This window comes from Epinephelus moara, chromosome 9 (genome assembly GCF_006386435.1).
Source record: "Epinephelus moara isolate mb chromosome 9, YSFRI_EMoa_1.0, whole genome shotgun sequence".
Lineage (NCBI taxonomy): Eukaryota > Metazoa > Chordata > Actinopteri > Perciformes > Serranidae > Epinephelus > Epinephelus moara.
The window spans coordinates 7277313-7296644 of record NC_065514.1 but is presented as its reverse complement, the minus strand read 5'-3'; the positions used below and the strand labels follow the sequence as shown (position 1 = coordinate 7296644).

The 19332-nt window shown below is 42.0% G+C and overlaps 1 protein-coding gene and 1 long non-coding RNA gene across 4 annotated transcripts in view; one reads left to right on the top strand and one right to left on the bottom strand.

Moving 5' to 3' along the window:
- The window catches only part of cntfr (ciliary neurotrophic factor receptor), a 354906-nt gene that overhangs the window by 122428 nt on the left and 213146 nt on the right, over positions 1-19332 (bottom strand). The window lies entirely within an intron of this gene.
- The window catches only part of LOC126395214 (uncharacterized), a 903426-nt gene continuing 894934 nt past the window's right edge, over positions 10841-19332 (top strand). The window contains exon 1 of the long non-coding RNA XR_007570420.1: positions 10841-10934. This is a non-coding gene — a long non-coding RNA (uncharacterized LOC126395214). The remainder of the gene's footprint in view (positions 10935-19332) is intronic.

Below are 19332 nucleotides of genomic sequence, written 5' to 3'. Positions count from 1 at the left end.
TCCTTCGGCAGCTGCCATCTTGGCTTATTACTTTTCGACTCCTACGGCGCAACGCTGTCCTCATCATGTTACATCCGCCCAGAGCCCGCCTCTGTCAGAAAGACTGATCGGATTGGTCCAATTGGCGATTCAGCGGGCTCTGCTCGTCGGGGCCAGATTCCCCGTGCAGAGCAAATTCGAATTTGCTAGGGGCGGGGCATCTGGATTTCCAGGTTAACAAATCTGTGCATAGAAATTCATAAGAATGCGGAAAATAAGTGTTTAATGCTCGAATTTTTCTGTTAAAGGACATCCAAACCTTCTGCACCAATGCTGAAACCAAACCTGCCCTTGGGCTCCACACCCACCCTCCTCATTGGGAGCATGTTCAATCTGAACACACAACCTGGTGTCACTCTGAATTAGTCGAAATCTGGCACTTGGGCGTCGGACACAGACGAAAAAGCCGTCCTTTAACGTCAGCATGATACATGGGCGGTCGCCGGTATCGTTGACAGCACGTGGTGGCATCAGGGGGAAATGTGGAGGGACAAGAACTAAAGTTAGGGCAGAGAAAGGTTGCCGACCCCTGGTTTAGACATTCACACACCGATTGGCTACACATTGCCCAGCCAACGGGAGCAAATTGGGGTTCAGTATCTTGCCCAAGGATACTCTCTACCTCCTGAGACGCAGCCGCCCAGCTTTGAAGGCCTTATATTTAGAAATTTGAATTTATAACCGACAAACAATTAAGTGTGGTTTGACTGCTGTGGCAAGCTTGTCACCCATTTGATTGGATGAACTTCTGCAAACACCACTGAGTGCAGGATGGGTGATAAAACATTTGAAACCTTTCTACAGAAAGAGAAACGACAGGGATTTTGATGTAAAAACACTCTGATGCTGATTTTTTGGACACAGATTCACTGGGTTTTTAATCACAGCGGTCAAGGTAATCCACTTTGTCTAAGTATCTGCTGTCAAATGTGTTTGCAGCTCACAAACACACAAAAATATGTAAGCAAAATCATTTTAACCTCAACCTGAACAAACAATCTTCATCCGCCATTAAGCAAATTTAACACAACTGCCAGCTTTCCTTCATTGGGCTTTTATTGCATGTCTGAAAAGAAACAAGTTAATAATTCAGTTGCTGTAAGCGTATTTGCGGCCATGTTATTTCAGGATTTCAAAGGATATGTTTTCAGCTTTGCTCATTATTTGGGAATGATGACGGTAAACAAATTACCGTGGCGCCATTTCAAGGTGTCTGAACCTTAATTACATTTTTAATAAACTCTCTGACATGCATACGTATGGAAGCTTGTGGTGTGTTTTGTGCACAAATTACCCACCAGGAAAAGCATTTTATGTGTGTTTGTGCGCTCTCTGCTTTTGCTAAAGGGTAATTTGTGGACTGCACACACACATGCACACAGTTGGCCAGATGCTACATGGGCTGTATCTGGTGAACTCTAAGACACGTTGATATTGAAGCTTCTAATGGCCGTCATTAATCACATGATACTAAATCACTTTAGAGATGGAGTGGGAGGGGGAGAGGGAGAGGGAAACAAAATGGGAAATATGATAGAAGAGCAAGGAGAGTGGAAATGAATCTAAGGAAAAGGCAAACGTAAAGTAAGAGACATGAGAGGGCAGAGAAAAGATTCAGGGATCAATAACTGACTACGATAGCAGTGATTTTACTGATCATGCACACACCACCACACACACCATTCCCCTATTTATTTATCTATGTATTTAGCTCATGCACTGCTGCTGTATTACAAAGTGTAGCCTTTAAGATGATATGATAACCCAATTCTAGTTCCTCTAAAAACAGAGCAAAGCAGAGCAGACGAGGACAGAAAACAATTTGGGTTTCGGTGATACTACGATAAAATAATATCATGATGTGTATTTTGGATATAACAACATTCCTGATATGAAAGAATGCAGAAAATATCCAATTCAAGATAGTGAAGTTACTATTTTATCATGGGCGTTTTGTGCATTTATCCATTTTTCCCCAGGGACATTAAATAAATATGCTGATAAATGTGCCAGTGTTAGCTAAAAGGCTAACGTTAGCCTAAGGAGTGCTATCTTTGGGGGTGTTGCTGCATATTTAGGGTCCAGAATTTTAATAATGCATTTGTTGAGGCTTTCCTTTTTCCAAATGTTTGGATCTGTGTGTTGCATGGAGTGCAACTTGTTTGGTTATGTCACATTGCATCAACGTATGATTGTTTAGACCTCACATCAGCTGCTGCACTTTCACCATGTCATTTCTGTCTCTCCTCATGCTAAACCCCTTGCTTCCGTTTGAGACTGTAGCACGAGTTTGTTGTCTCACCTTTTAATTACCACTTCCACACTACTCAGAGTGCTATTTGGAACCAACTCCTCCACAGCAGAGATGTCAACATGCTTGTTGCTGCACTTAATTCGGGCCCTAGGCCTTTCTGGGGTATTTTTCCTGCCTTTACTTTTAAGCTCATATCACAGTCATTATAAAGGCTACATACACATGCTGTATCTTGTTTTTTTCAGGACAATGTGGGCTATCCAGATTTGCCATCACCACATGCCCTTCTATGTGCCTGTATTTTATATTAATTTTTATATCAATGAAAAAAAAATCTGTGTGACTAAATTCTTACATTTTTACATGTATCTCAGCATAGCAAGCTGGAAAATGACATATTCTGCCATATATGAAGAGGGGAGACTCTCTGGAATCTGGCAATATAAGAACACATTCTGTCACTTCACAGCTGTCCAAAACATGTGGTTTGTGCCAGGCGGACATGATTGCCAGTATTTTTTCATTATTGCAAGAAATTCCATTGACTCATTCACAAGTCAAAAATGTGTTTTATCTGAAAGAAACATGCAATATTTACATCTAAGATCATAGAAAAATAGTAATAATATCCCTCACTATATGAAGTGACTGATAACAAGATCTGTATCATGGATTGTAAATTTGTCAGGTTTTTATTTTTGTAGACAATTGATCTGTATTTATAGCGTGATGGGATGACAGCACAATGATGTGTTTGGTATCATCAGAAAGCTCCGGTCCTTCGCTTTCATGTGATATACGTGGTATTTCTGTGCGAGCCTGCGTTCGCGAGTAATCCATCCAAGAGTAATGTGTGTGCAAAGCTGTATGAAAGCTCTGTTAAACATAATTTTAGTGTAACTTTATCATTTTTTTCGCTACGAAAACATTGGACTACCGACGAGGCCAAGCACTCGTCGCTAGTTGCTAACGGTTGCGGAGAAAGTCCATAGAGAAGAACAGGTGTGAATTTGGACACACTATGCGTCGTTCGGGCCCATAGAGTTAATTGTGACTTGAGCACGACACAACCTCATTCAAATCTTGTCAAAGACTTTACTGGTATCGTCACGAGCCACGTGATGCAACACAACATACAACAAATCAGAAGAGAATAGAGTCGACCAGAACAGAAACACAAGTGTGAGACTCCATCGTACCTTCCTCCGGCTTGCGGCTGTCCGTTTGTGTGGCGAGACCAAAGGCAGCACCCATATCATTAGCTGTGCAGACGTACGATCACATCCCATTTATAAACAGTCAACAACGCCGAGGCAAAACACTTCAGCCTTGAACGTGACCCAAAAACCAAAAAGCACACATCAGCACGGCTGCCATCAGAATGAGTAGCTTCACTCCGTGTGTGTGTGTGTGTGTGTGTGTGTGTGCGTACGTTTGTGAGCACATCACAAAACCACTGTGTGAAGGGTAAATGACTGGTTTTGATACTGCCAAGGGAAATTCCCCAGTCAGATTATACACAGATCAATTTTCATGTGGGTTTAGGGGTAGTCAGACGTTGCTATGCATTTATCATTGCTTGTGCCTGTGTTCATACACACACAAGTATGCGCATAACCACTTAAACAACACTCTGCATATGAAAGCAGAGACACACACAACACATTAAATGGATTACTTTCACCGTGACAGTCATTGTGAGTCATTTGTTGTGTCATTGAGAACTGTTATCTGTTTGACCTCCACTTCAATAAGCTAAGTAAACGTGATCATCAGAAACACCGCCTTTAATTGCTACCGCTTATAGATATTCACGGATGTTTGCATGTCGTACAGAGGAGATACTGTTTAACATTTGTTAACTGCAAGTAAAGATTAATCCTTTAAGTTGGCAGCCACCTGCTTTACATTTTGCATTAGCATTTCCCGCACTTAGCAGGCGCTCATATACAGAGTGACTTACAATGAGTGTGCTGTAACACGGAGGCCAGATAGGAAAATGTTTTTCCCTTTAACGACAAAAGCAAGGTCAGGTGCAGTGAGAAATGGATGGTTGGAGAGAAGAACGTGAAGTGATTCTTCAAGAGCTGTGTTTTCTATTCATGAAGGGAGACAGGGAGTGACTGTCAGTCTGGCTGGAGCAGGAGGGCCGTTCCCCCACTGGAGAGCAGAAGCTGAGCAGAGGTGGAGCAATGACACCATCGCTACAAGGAAGGGAGACAGAAGAGTACACAGGCTGCCCAGTAGAGCTTTGATGCATTACACTGGGGCAACTCAGATACAAGATTGTATGCGTCAGCCAGAATTTTGAGTTTGACACCAGAGGGTCAGTAGCACCAACTGGACGGAGGTAGGGCCAGGAGGTCGATAACATGGCAGCATTTGGGAAACTTAAAGGTGAGGTAGAGTGAACTCATGGAGTGGAATTTACAATATAGACATCATCTGATACCCTGCCTTCATTTTAGGCATTCGAATATCACATTTAAACTCATCAAACTGTGTAGTAATGTAACTACATGCCCATCTTACCAGGCCCCCAGGAAGTGTCAGCCTGTCCTCATTCCAAAGTGGTCAAATACCGCAGCTTTGTCAGTGATTTTAACATCCAACACATTCTCACTCCGACCTCGTCACATATCGACGTTTGGTCATGGATCGTCCACGTCCAGATACAATGTGCAAGGTACCCTGGGTGCGTTGGTTGTTCATGTTCTGGGACGCTTTGTCAAGGTCTTACCGTTTACATGCAGTCTCTTTCAAAATAACGTTTTTTTTCCTCCAACAACAAAAACATGTGGTTGGGTTTAGGAAAAGAGAACAGGGTTTGGCTTTATAATCTTACAGGATGTGAACGCGGGTCTCCCTGGTGAAAGTTGGTGTTTGTTGGACCAATCCACCACCCATCCCGCACACCCTATCTGGACTCAATGGCGAGCGGCCACATACCATGCTGACGTAAAAGGACAGCTTTTTTTGTCAGTGTCTGAAGCCGCAAGCGCTGGATTTCCACGACTTTGGACTGAGACCAGGTTGTGGCATCAGACACCTGACACCAAAAGCTACCTTTCATGGCAGTATGATATGCTGCTGGAAGGCGTCAATGTATAACATGGCTGGACGTAACCTTCGGCGGCGTTATGATATGCTGCCGGTCGGCCGGCTGGATGGCACCTGATGCGGCAGTATGATATGTGGATAGGGGGAGTCATTTCGTTAAGCAGCCAGACGGCATCTGTCATGGCGGTATAATACGCCACTGGACGGGTCAGATTGAAACACTGCTAATAATAAGGGGCTGGAAAGTCCCTATAGGTGAAGCGGGAGGGGTGGTGGATGGGTCCAACAAACCCCAACCTTTCACCCAGGCGGTGTTTGTTTCCGAAATGAACGTTGAGCCAAAACATAATGTTTTTTTCTAAACCTAACCATGTGCCTTTGTTGACATCACATGATTGGTAGCAGCGTCCTGGAACATCAACAGCAGATGCAGGAGGATGCCTAGCATGTAATATCTAGACGTAAAAGGCCAATGACAAGGCGGCGCTAAGTTTTGTAGAAGCCAAACTGTGGAATTACAACTTGTGGGTCCATCGTGTGATACCTTTAGGCCCAAAACACACTTTCTCATAGAATAACATGACAAACATTTTAAAACATTTTGAAAGTCTAGACAAGCTGCTAAATGAAATCATTTTATCCCCATTCAAGTTAGTGGAGGGCTTAACCGGAAGATAACCACTTGGCTAGTAAAAAGTTTGTAGTGCGCCTGCTCTTTGGGCCCAACAGTGCAGAAGCTCTGGGTAATTTTATACCCAGGAAGTCAAGTTTTTTTGACTCAATGTGCCACTGAGCAACTTTCATAGGAATAAATGCAGCCCCAGATCCAACGCTATATCTGGTTTTCTTTTTGCATCCATGTATCTTACACTGCCATTTTGGCTGCATCTCAAAGAGACCTCATGGTTAAATATAAATAACATTAAAAAAGTAACAGATGTATTCCTGTGAGACAGCTGGATATATTGGTGCACGTTTGTCAAAGTGGCCAACTGCTGTGCAAAGAACAGACTAGAAAATACAGATCTAATATTTGGAGGCCAGGGGCTACATGTTGTGGGCTGCAAAATGAGGAGGCAAAACAGGAGGGGGTTCACCATGGGTGAGCAAGTTTTTTGGGAAGTAATTGCAGTATTGGAAAATAGTATGCACTTGTCAGAATAGATCCAGCTCAAGAGAGCTGCAGTTGTCAAAATAAAAGTGGTCTGTCTCTTAGGGTGCTCTCACACCTGAAGTTCAGTTGATCTGGATATTAATATCATTGAACTGCAAATGAACCATGAGTAATGAATAATGACTAAGAGAGACAGGACAAAAAGAAGGTGTCTTGTGCAGTGATGACTCAGCAATTATTACTCTGGCATCCCTGTCATATATTCTTTTATTAGGCTTAATGAACTGATTGAGACGAAGACGGATACAAGCACAGCAGTTTTAACCTGAGCTGATGTGCACACGTCTTACCGTGATTGCCAAATGATTAGCATATAGGTGATATACATGGCCTAATACAGATCAATTACAAGATCGCGGACAAATTTCATGATCGGCAGATGGATTAATTAGTAGTTTAGCGCTAAAATCACATCAATGGCTCAAGACCCTTTTCAGGGTGTCTCAGTTTGTCTGGGTTCGATTGACAGCTTTCACACCAGCCTAGCCCAATGTACCTGGATTTCTTTTAACCAACCCAACAGGTTAGGCTTGAAAGCACCCTTACTCTTACGACTACAAAAAAATCCATGGCTCAGCCAATGCAAAGCAATTTTACCAATCATAATACCTTCACTTATGTAAGCTACATTTAAAGAACACTACAACTAACAGTTGCTATGTTCCATGAAACTCTGAAAAGCCATTAAACCAAAGATCGAATGAACGATGGCTTCCTGCCTCACATTACCCCGGTGCCTTCAGTCCATGACACCAGTATGTAATCGAATAAATTATGTTCCATTTACCCGTGAGGTCATTAATCCCAGTTTAATGGTTTGGCTTTGCATCTGAATTCGCTTTCAATAGCCTGTTATACCTTCCACCTCTAAGGACAGAAGGGTAAGTCAAAGCTGGATCCTCACATGTGTTTCAGAAGCTGTACACATTGCCCTTGACATTGCTATAGCCTGCATTATGACTCCTATAATAGGCAAATGCCCAGCTTCTTATATCCAAAGGATTTCTGAAGATATGAAAAATTGTTGTCGAGTAGAAACCTCAAATGAATAATTCATCTCTTTCTCAAGCTGCAATGGACAGCAGACATTGTCTCCGAGGAAATGTGTCTTGAGCCTGGAAACGAGTTAGACTGTTGAGATTGAATTCTGTAATGACACTAGCGGCCAGATCTAATAAGCTCCTCTAATACATTTTCTAAAAGGGTATTTGATGCTAGAGGTGTTTGACGTTAGCCAGCCATTAACCTGGAGGTCACAGGATCAAGACAGTAAAGACAAAGCAGGCATTCTGCACATAGCGGGGTGTTATTTAACATGGTCAAAGTGACTAGAGATAGGCTTTTATCTCCACTTATTTCACAGATAAAGTTACTGTAGTTAGTTTGAATTAACTGACATGCAAATATGATCATCTTATAACATTTGAATGTCTCTTACATGCACTATTTATGAATTAATCATTCGTTTTCATCGTGGGGTTTCTTGTTTTACTTAAATCAAAGTTTTGGCTACCACCAATCATTGACATGATCCCTACAGTATAAGGCAAGTTAGATTCAAGACTTTTAATAATAATAATCCAAAGGCACTTAATGTTTCCTGGATGGAAGTATGCAGACTGATTTACATTATTGACGTGGGCCTCAAAGGACAATGTGCTGTCTGGGATGACACCCAGACTCTTAACCTGAGGGGAGGGACGGACTTTGGAGTTGTCAATGGAAAAACTTTACGGTTTCGCCAAAGTAGATTTAGTACCTATAAGGAGAACCTCAGTTTTATCACTATTAAGTTTGAGGAAGTTGCATGAAAGCCAAGATTTAATATCCAATAAGCAGTCAGACAGGGAATTTTTAAGAGTTTTTTCATGCCAATCAGAATTAAATTTAAAACCAACTTTACACTAAACCAAAACTAATGAAAAGAACATGAACCAACATCAGTTACTTCGGGTTAGGAATAATTTTATCCTATCTCAGCTGACATTAGGTGAGAGGTGGGGGAACACCCTGGACAGGTCACCAGACTATCACAGGGCTGACACATAGAGACAGACAACCATTCACACTCACATTCACACCTACGGACAATTTAGAGTCACCAATTAACCTGCATGTCTTTGGATTGTGGGAGGAAGCTGGAGTACCTGGAGAAAACCCAGGCTGACACGGGGAGAACATGCAAACTCTACACAGAAGGGCTCCCCCACCCTTGGGTTCGAGCCGCCCACCAGAGACCCTTTTGCTGTGAGGCGACAATGCTACCTACTGCACCACTGTGATGTCCCAAAAGTCAGAGACTAGCTAGCTAGCTGTCTGTACCAAAGAGTAGTGTGAAAGTCAAGAGCGTTCACTTCGCAGCAAATTCTGGTGCATAGCACACTGACTGTCGAAAAAAACAACTGCTTGACGCAATCTCAGTTGACTGAGGGGTCTCCGACTGACTTCCAAGGGGCGGCCCTTAATAGATGTTAACAATTTCTGACATCTTACAACACAATGTCAGAAAAACATGAATCAATCCTACTTTCCATGTCTTAGCATTTTTAAGACCTTTAAAATACTGATTTAAAACATTAAATACCAGTTAAGCCCTTTTAGATGAATAAATTCAAGACCTTTAAAGACTTTTCAGGATCAGTAGGATCCCTGATTGATATCCTAATGAAAGACCTCTTTGTTTGTGACATGTGTGCACCAACAGACACACACAGTGTGCACACCATGGACGTATTCTCAAAACATCTATCAGGAATGTCTGAGACATTCATTTTCAAAGAGGGATTGCATTTCAAAGTCACATATTAAGTCAGATCCTTTCATTTAGTTTCAAATGGATGATACACCTATAATTAGCTTTGATATCATAACTGTTAGGGGGAGCTGCAATAACACACAGCTGCATGCACGAGTGTGTGGATTAGTTTATACATGTGTGTCTACATACGCCTAAAACAATCTTTTGACTGTTGGAAAATGTGTCTTGTCCTCATGCATCTTACATACTGTGTGTGTCCATTCTCAGTTGTGTGTGTGTGTTTCAGAGTGAGTGAGTGTACGTCTCCCTGGGAGTGTTATGTATCTAATTGCTGTATGCTTTAATAATTTACATTCCCTACTCACTGATGCCCATCATTAAGAAATGAGGGAATTACCCTCAGCTGTATGAGTGTGTGCACGTGGGTATATGTGCTCTACTTTGGCGTATTCGCACGTCCTTGAAGAATCTTTGAATGTGCGTATTGTTCATAGTTTGCATTTTTGCACCCACTTTGTATGTGTTAATGTCATATCATTGCATACCTCTGTATGTGTGTGCTCATGAATGCGTGTGTGCATACATGGCCCTTGTGTGTGTGTGTGTGTGTGTGTATGTGTGTGTGTTCTCTGAACCTCTTCCGACCATTACGGTAAGTGTACATTATTCATTGTGGCCTGCCAAGATCATTATCAACAGAGAGCAAAGATGGGCAGAAGGAAATGAAAGGTTGGTCGGAGGAGCAGCGGAAGCATGTTTCGTCCTGTTAGATAAATGGCACAACATTTTACCTTTTGTCACCAACTCCAGATAAATCACATTGTATTTTATTGCATTTCTTGGTATCTTGCCAACAAAACTCAAATGTAAAAGAATGTTAAATCTACCCTCAAGACGCTTCATGTCACCACATGCACTGTATACTGTATGTTGTTTTACAGCTTAATTGAAGCTACACTATACCTTGGAATTTAGAGTATAAAGCCAACAGAGAAATGGGTAAATCTTTATCGTATGGCTCCATACCTGCTGAATCAATTTCTAATAATCTCCAAGAAGTTTCCTGGAAAGAGCTCTGTAGTTTGGTACTCTTTCTAGGGAAATGGAAGTAGTGTTCAACTGATACACTCCCAATAAATAATAAATTATTCCAATTAATGGCTAGTGTAACCCTGCCTCGTAAAATAAAGTTTTACATTAGGAGGAAATGTCAGTTAATATGAAACTATTACCCACCCATCCATTATTTAAATATGAGTACAAAGTGGTGGTTAGTAAATCAAGGGCACAAACTCACATATACGCACGAATAATCACCTGTGTCAGAGTCAAAAAGTGTCCTGTCAACAAGCAGTGTTGGGCAACTTTTTAAATGTAATACATCACATATTACTAATTACTTTCACTTGAAAGTAACTTGATATTGAACAACTGACCCATTGCCAAGCCCCGCCCCTTTGTGATGGTCCATCAAGCTGTCGGAAGGAGCATGGAGCCAACACTGTAACTAACTGCACTCCTTAAAGAAAAAATGTTTAGATTTTTGGAGAAATGAAAGAGTGATTCCAGAGAGAAGCAGACAGAGGGGTCTACAGTCTGTGTTTGAAGGATATATCCAGGATGTCAAACTGACTCAGCAGCAACAACAGGTTAAAAAGACAAAGATAGTTCACATTGACATAGATCACAGTGTAAAAGTGAACCACCACATCACTGCTGATCGACACACAAGACAATGAATATAAAGGGAAACTTTGCTGATATTGAACCAGCTGTGTGGCATCACAGTGTGTGCAGATGAACAGTGTTTGGCCTCCCCTCGTTCAACCAGTGCCCGAACCTCAGCCGGCGGACAGGCGTGTTGCTCCAGGGTGTAAATTTGCCTTCCAGAGGGAAGCCAAATGACATTCTTCAGCGCACACTGGGATGACACACAACTGTTTGAATATCGGCCAAGATTCCGAGTTTCCCACCACTGCCCCTGTACAGCTGGGTCGGTCTTTATTCACTGTAATAACCACTGAAAAGCAAAAGCAGCATGTGTATACATTTGGTAGGCTATATCTGCAGTAGTTAGCTCACAAACCCTACATTTTTCATGGTTTGATTTTGGTTTCGGAACGAAAAAGAAACTCCTTCCAGCCTCTCCAGGTAACAAATATCATTGTCACACTTGCCCCTGGCACAGTGTTTAAGTTGAAATCTTAAAAAACAGCCTGATAGCTGAGCCCAGCTGTGTAGTTGCTGGACCCTTGTCAGAGCTGGCCAATTTTATGGTATGACTGGCCAGTTTGTGTTCGAGGGGCAGGAGTTAGCATAGGGTTACGTAAGTAGCCTAGACCTTTTTAAATAAATGAGAAACAATTAGCTTGATTGAGGCCAGATGAACAGACTAAAAACATTATCTTGAGGTATAACGGATATGGACAAAGGAAAAGAAGTAAAAGATAATAAATCACAAAATACTGTATCGCAATACTGTAATACTACTACAATCCTACTATATTGTATATGGCAATAATATTGTATCATGACCTGAGTATCGTGATAATATCATATCAGTGGTCCTCTGGCAATTTCCACCCCCATTGTACATGCTAACCCACATTCGGCGGTATCACCCAGATGTGAAGAATAGCAGCACCCTTCTTAAATGTCGGATTCTTCTGGAGATTATTTTTCTAGTAGAAGCTGTGTGTGGATGAATGAATAAATATAAATAATAAACACTTAATTGCGGGTGGGAACGCGCTACTTCAAATTATACATATATTATACTCTTACATGTAATATAATGTTCTGTCAGCAAAAGTGTGTTTATCACATGTAGATGATGCTGCAGACCTGTATTCATGAGAATCACCATCAGAGGCTCAGAGTCTAATGTCAGCATAATTATAATAATAACATAATTATAATGCTCAACTGAAGGTTACAGTCATTTTTCCCCCCTCTGCTTGGTATTTTAAATAAGCACTATTCTTGAATCATGCCATAGTAATGACTCGCATGCCCAGTGCAACAGTACGGTGTTATTAATAATTCTGTCTTCATTTCCCAAAAGCATTTTCACACTGTCAACTATCTCTCTTTTCATTGTAAGTCAGTACGTTAAAATACCATTGGGATACTCTGCCTAAAGCAAAAGTGAATTAGGTTAATTATTTCTTAATAAGCTTTATAAAGATAATGCAACAGGACCGCAGAGGCGAGCCAGCGTTTTCAATTTAATGCTCCGGCTGAAAGAAAAAAAATAAAATAAAATGCATACAATGTGATCATAATTAAGAGACAGACAAGGGGAGAATATAAAACGCTACATGTGAGGTAAGAGAGGAAGAGAAAGGCCACATAAAGATTACACAAAGAGCCGGAGGCCAACAATTTGAATTTGTATTTCAGATCTAATTTTAAATGCTGAGTATCCACGTTGTAATTTGCAAATGACAGCGTTGAATGTGAGTGAGTAAACATCTGCTGCCATTATGACACCATTTGTCAGGATTGAAAATACTGAATAAGGACACGACTTCTATCCAACAACACCTTATTAGCATGGACGTTCAGCTCCTGTTTTTTTTCCCTGCCTCCTTTTTGTTGCATCTAGCAGCAGGAGGCGTGTCATACTAAACAGTCAACAACAGTATTTATTTGTCTCGGCTGTGTTGTTCTCTTGTTGGCCACATCTTCACAAATTACAACATGTAAAAGTCTGATCCGAAACAAATTGTGCTTCATTTTGCTGCTCAGATGTTCAAAGAATAACTGGCTCAAATCGTTAAATGATTCGGATCAGAGATACAGAGGCAGATTGAGGGACACTGACAGAAAGGATTCAAGTGTGTAAAAGAGAGAGGTTTAGAGAAAGAGAAGAGAAGGGGGCTAAACAGAGAGGGAGAAGACAGTCAGAAGGAGAAATGAGAAAGCAAACTGAGCATGGAGATGCAGGCAGACTCAGTGGACTGTAGTATTGCTTTGATGATTTCATCTTTCTCTCTGATTAGCACACAATAACTTTCCCCTCCAGAGATGCTGAAAGAAATCTGAAATTATTTCTTTTCTCTTTTGAGATTTCTGATAGTTAATCTCGCTTTATCACACACATACAGACAAATGTGTATGTGTATGTGAGAGTCCTCATCGCAGAGGACATATAGTATCAAACCATTTTCCAGCATGTACAAACATTCCAGTGTCAAACCTTCCTTGTTCCAACTCTGCAATCCAATCCTAATCCAGGCACTTTCTCACATCTGTCTGACAAAACACCAGATGTTGCAGTGGTCAATGAAAAGTCCAGAGAAGTGTGTGTTGCCTGCAGCTCTGGCTGTGGCCTGGAGGAAGTCTTTACGACCAAGGTCATTAAATCCCAACAGCTCCTAAATCATCTCCATCTCAGAGCTGGGTTAAAGGTGCTGACTACTTGTTTTCTTAATTGGCAGCCTAGCACACACAGGTTGGTCATGAAAGGGGGTTTACCAACCTGAGATGCCCCAAAAGCAGGCATGCAAAACATGGGTATCCAAATATCTGATATGCCAACATGCCAATACTGTTCCAGGACAAGGATGGAATCAGCATTGCTCTTCCTGAATCCGAGGTTTGACAATCAGTCCGAGCCTCCTTTCCAGCACCCTGGAATAAACTCTCCCAGGAAGGCTAAGCAGTGTGATACCCCTCTAACTGGAGCACAACCCCCTTTTTAAAAATGGTAACCACCACCCCGGTCTGCCACTCCAAAGGCACCGTACCCGACCTCAACGTGACACTGAAAAAGCCATCGGAATACTCAGCCTGCTGTCCTCACGACCCAGCTTTGGATAAGCGGTTGAAAATGGATGGATGGACAATTACAATACATGCATATATTTTTTCCACCTAACTGCAGAGAACATCCAGTCTATCCTGTAGTAAATTAAACACATTATTATGCCTCCTCTTATGCTGATGGCCCACTGACTGCCTTTATTGACAGGATAGTTTTGATATATAAAAGCGGGATGGAGAGAAGGGACGACATGCAGCAAGAGGCCACAGGCTGGAATTGAACCTTTGGCTGCTGCGGCAAGGTCACTGCCTTTGGACATGGGGCGCCCACCCTACCTACTCAGCTACTAGGTGCACCAAGTCAGTCCTGACAATAGTCACAACTGCACAAATTTGACCTACTGAGACTAATTAAAGTTGCAAAATGAAAGCATCATTGCGTTGGCCTGTCATATCCCCAGAAATGTTAATTTCTGGCCAATACCAAAACTTAATTTTAAAGCCTGAATGGTGCGTTCGTTTTGTACTCAGAGGTCGGAAACTCCCAGTTCCCAGTCGGAAGTTTAAACTCGAACGCACCCTGAGATAGGATTTCCAACTCGGAAACTCGGAGCAACCGCATCAACCCCGACGTACGAATTCAAGATGGCTGCCGGTCACATACATAGTGAGTAAACACTCTGCTAAAGTACTGTTTATAGCAATTTTATCTTATTTGTTTTACATTAGGTCAGCCTCATCTGCGGCGGTCATCAGTTGGAGTGCATGATGGTTTTGAAGCTGTCTATGCTCTGAAAGTGCAAGGGCAACAAAGACCTTCTTGTGGGCGTCCATGTTTTTTTCCGACTTGTCCACCGTCGTCAACTAGAATGCAAAAACTGCTGTCAACTCGGAGGTGACGTCATTCCCACTTCCGACTTCCGACATCCGAGTACAAAACGAATGCAGCATTATTTGCAGATACTGATGACGCAACAATATTATCGTGCATACCCACAAAAGAGGGGGCTAAACAGCTTGCAAAATATTGTACTGTCCCTGCTGTTGTTGGCAGCTGGTGTAAATAGCGGAGGTATTGCTACAGTATGTTTCCTATTGTGAAGACCAATACAACAGGTCCATGATTTAGTCAATGTCCTCCACTGCACCTTTAATATATGTTTCCTTGGTTGCCCACTGGGTCATCTAGTTGAGTGGACACCCCATGTACAAAGGCTCAATCCTGGTTGAAGTAGCCGAGGGCTCAATCCTAGCCTGTGGCCCCCTGCTGCATGTCATCCCCTCTCTTTTTTCTCCCCTCGCGCTGGATCTGTACTGTCTAATAAATGCAAAATGCCCAAAAATATATGTGCCTTTGTACCTCTACTTTTCTATGTGGACATAAAGAAATTGTTAAAATGTGTCTGTGCTGTGAAGTCAATGGATCTAGTTCATTTCCTACGGAGATCAAACTCTCAAACTGGGCAGTGCCAATCAAATATAAATCAAGATTATGTTATTGCATTGCCTATTTCTTGCCTCTAATGCTTTCAGAAACATGTTTTACTGTACTGTTTAGCTGTAAAATGAGAGCTTGCATCTATCCATCCATACATTTTCAACCGCTTATCCAAAGCTGGGTTGCAGGGGCAGCAGGCTGAGCAAGGTATTCCAGATGCCCCTCTTTGCAGCAATGCTTTCCAGCCAGAGATTCCGAGTTGTTCTCAAGCCAGACGAGATATGTAATCCCTCCAGCTTGTTTCCGGTCTGCCACGGGGCCTCCTGCTAGTGGGCAACAGTCATGCCAAAACCAAGCACCACCCACCAGCCACGGTAAGCCAGACGGTTTGGGCACACTTTGAGTTTGTTTGCAGGATATAGTGTATCTCCACTATTAGTCTCCACCACATGTTGTTCAATCAAAGAGCATTCATGCCTTTAAGTAGTATCATAGTTACGAAGACACAGACGTTAGCTAACACCACCTGCCTCTGATCGGCTCTACGAATGTGTTCTTCACTCAGAACGGGAAATGGAGTCACCTTGCCTGTGTTATGACAGATCATTTCATGGTGGATGGACGCAAACTAAAACAACATCCAAATTAAAAAATATTTATGTTAAATACTGGAAGCATGTGGCATTGTACGAGGATGAATCGTGCAAGGTGTAAAGTGAATCAGACCAAATGTCATCACATGTTGCAGGAAACAGTGACTGTACTTCCTCATTAGTTAACATCACTTACATGTTAAGTGTGAATGCTTTTCTTCCTGCTCCTTTAGCATGCTAAAGAATAAATTGCAGGCTCTCAATCGCATCTTTGATGGGTGACAAAGACTTTGGGGTAACAGAGAGAAAGCATTCTGTCTAAATTCAAACTGACAAGATTACTGGGGATGTATTACTGATCATGTTTCATCATAACAATGTGCTGTTTTTTTGCCACTTATGGTTCATCACTCACTTCAACGTGAGGGAGGAAGTGCGACTGTTTTGTCCCTATTTGAATCAGCATACAGGCTGAAGAATGCATCTGAATCTGTAACTTAACTGCCTATTGAACACTTGGATCTGAACGGAAAACTCACCCAAGGGCTTATATAACCCGCGCTGAATGAAACCAATTGAAACGCTAACTGAATGCGCTTCACGTTCAAATCAAAGACAGAAAAAAAAAATGAATGTTTTGCAGTTGCTGAAGGGTTGAGTCAGTCAAAGCTACAAAGATTTCACCTCACAGCAGCACAGCATTTGATCAGATTCTGTGTGATTTGCCCTCCCAAATACTTGTGTGTTCTTGAAAGCTAACGAGGGAAATTTAGGCACATGAGATGAGCAGGTAACACTACGTAATGTGAGGAAGAAAACACACCGAGGGGATAAATGATGTTGGCTGCTGATGCCTGGATTAAAAAAAACAACAACAACAGTGTCTGAAGTTGAAAAAGAAAGAAACACAGTATGATAGAGGCAGAGCGAAGGAAAGGATGGAAAGAGGAAGTAAGCGTCTGCGCACACACACATACACGTCTTTAGATGTACAACTCAAAATGTGCCAAAAACAGCCGGGTTCCCACTTTCCCAAACTGTAAAATAGATAATTAGACTTGTTATGAGCGTGTTTAACGCATGTGTGTCTATGTGCTTGTCTGTGTGTGTGTGCTGACTGAAGCAAAGCCTGCAAAAATAACTAGCAAGCTTGAGCTTCTATTGCAGCACACACTCGCACTACACACACACACACACAGCACCAATACAGCCCACATTCTTGTCCAGCCAAGACCAACATCTCAGTGTTTTTCCACAATAAGAGCGGCTCATTCGACACAGGAGCTATGTTTGTGCGAGACTCCTTTCATCCGCCCACCGCAACATGTGTGTGTCTGTGTGTGTGTGTGTGTGTGAGTATGCGTGTGTCTGAACATCCAGAAGGCAGTGTTTGTTTATCCTAAACACAAGCGGAGTTTCTACTTCCCATATCCCTCTCTTTCACGTCATACCTCTCTCAGCTCCATATTTTATGTTATGAAGCCTTTCTGTTAGGTATATTCCCGTAGAGCTTCAAAGATGAATTGTTTCATCCTCATTTTAGTGCCGGTCGCGATACTTTTTTAAGCATCATGGTCTTGTAAACATATCTTTACACTGCAACTGTCAAGTGAACGACACTATTGCCTTCTGCTGTGTCTCTTCTCGTCTTTCTCTATCTCTCTGTCGCTGTCTGTGCTTGTCTTTTCCCATGTTGTCATGTTCTGTGGGTATATCCGTCCTCTGGGACCGTCACATTTAGCCACAGAGCAGGCTCACAGCTGCCTGGTCTCCAGAGAATGGACCAACAAGCTGGTGTAAGTGAGACATCTCCAGGAGAAGTCTTAGTGCTTGGGCTCTTACAGAAAACAATAATCCTTGATTTATCAGAGACAAATACAGAACACACTGCCATTACTGCTGGTACAGCTACCGTACCTGTGAAACTGCTTCCAATGCCACTAAGACTTCTGGTGTCACTTACCATTTCAAGTGGGGTAACAATTGCCACTTATAGTGCTGTTGTATTGCTGAATATGGCTCAAGCTTCCAGCTCCAGGGCTGAACAATAAGCAGTTCCCATCGACAACCAGGTTAGAATAACTTTACAGCAGTAATAAACATGTTTACAGCCTGGTACAAAAAATAGTTGCGGTCTCTAAAGCTAATTTCCAAGATTATGACAGCTGTACACGGGGTAATTTTTTATATAACTCACTCGTTTGAATGTTATTAAGGCTTTAAGTTGTTTATAATTAAGGGTATGGCCGCTTTGAGTGACAGATGGATGCTGTTCATTGACACGTTGCTACCACAGCAACAATGTTAGTAGGGTAACATACAACCTACCACCATGGTACAACCAAAGATTCAAGGTGTAAAGGTGTAGCCAAAACTGTCGCTGTTTCACTGTGATTTCGGTTCGTGAACATTTATTGTAACACTTTGGTTGCCTAAAATGAAAAAAATAAATAAATAAATAAATAAATAAAAAAGGTTCTTGACAGTTCTTGTATGGCCAAATGTTCAGACGCCGCGAGACAACAATTTAAGTCAAGGGGGCGAAAGTCCAAGTAGGGCAGGTGGGAGGGGTGGTGGATGGGTCCAACGATGACGGACTTTCACTCGGGTGACCAGTGTTTGCTTACTGTATGAATGCAAAGCCAATCCTAAACCATGTGTTTTTGCTGCCTGACCCACCCAACCTGTGTGTGTGTGTTGGGTAAAAGTAACCACGTGTGTTTGTTGTTGAATGAAAAAAACGTCAATTTGTAGTGTTGTACCAATGTAGTGTGTTTATTTTGAAGAGACTGTATGAAAACTGTACATTTCCTGCGAAAATGTAAGTGTATTTTGAAAACTGACAATGCATGTAACGGGCACATGTTGACATAGCATCCCAAAACATCCAACAACCAACGAACCCAGGGTACCTTGCACATCATATTTCGACATGGAAAGTCCATGACCAAATATGTGAAGATGGTTGGAGTGAGAATGTGTTGGTTTTAATGGTTTTCAGCCTGTTTTTTTGCTGACAGTTAACCTTAGCTGTAAATACACTGTGCTAACCAAGCTAGCAGCTAGCGTTAAATTTTTTTTTTTTTTTTTTTTTTAAATTTTATATACTTTATTAATCCCCGAGGGGAAATTCAATTTTTCACTCTGTTGTCAATTACACACAGGTCCGAACACAGGTCCGAACACACACATGCACAAACAGACCTATACATGCACTAAGTGGAGAGATGTCAGAGTGGGCTGCCCATG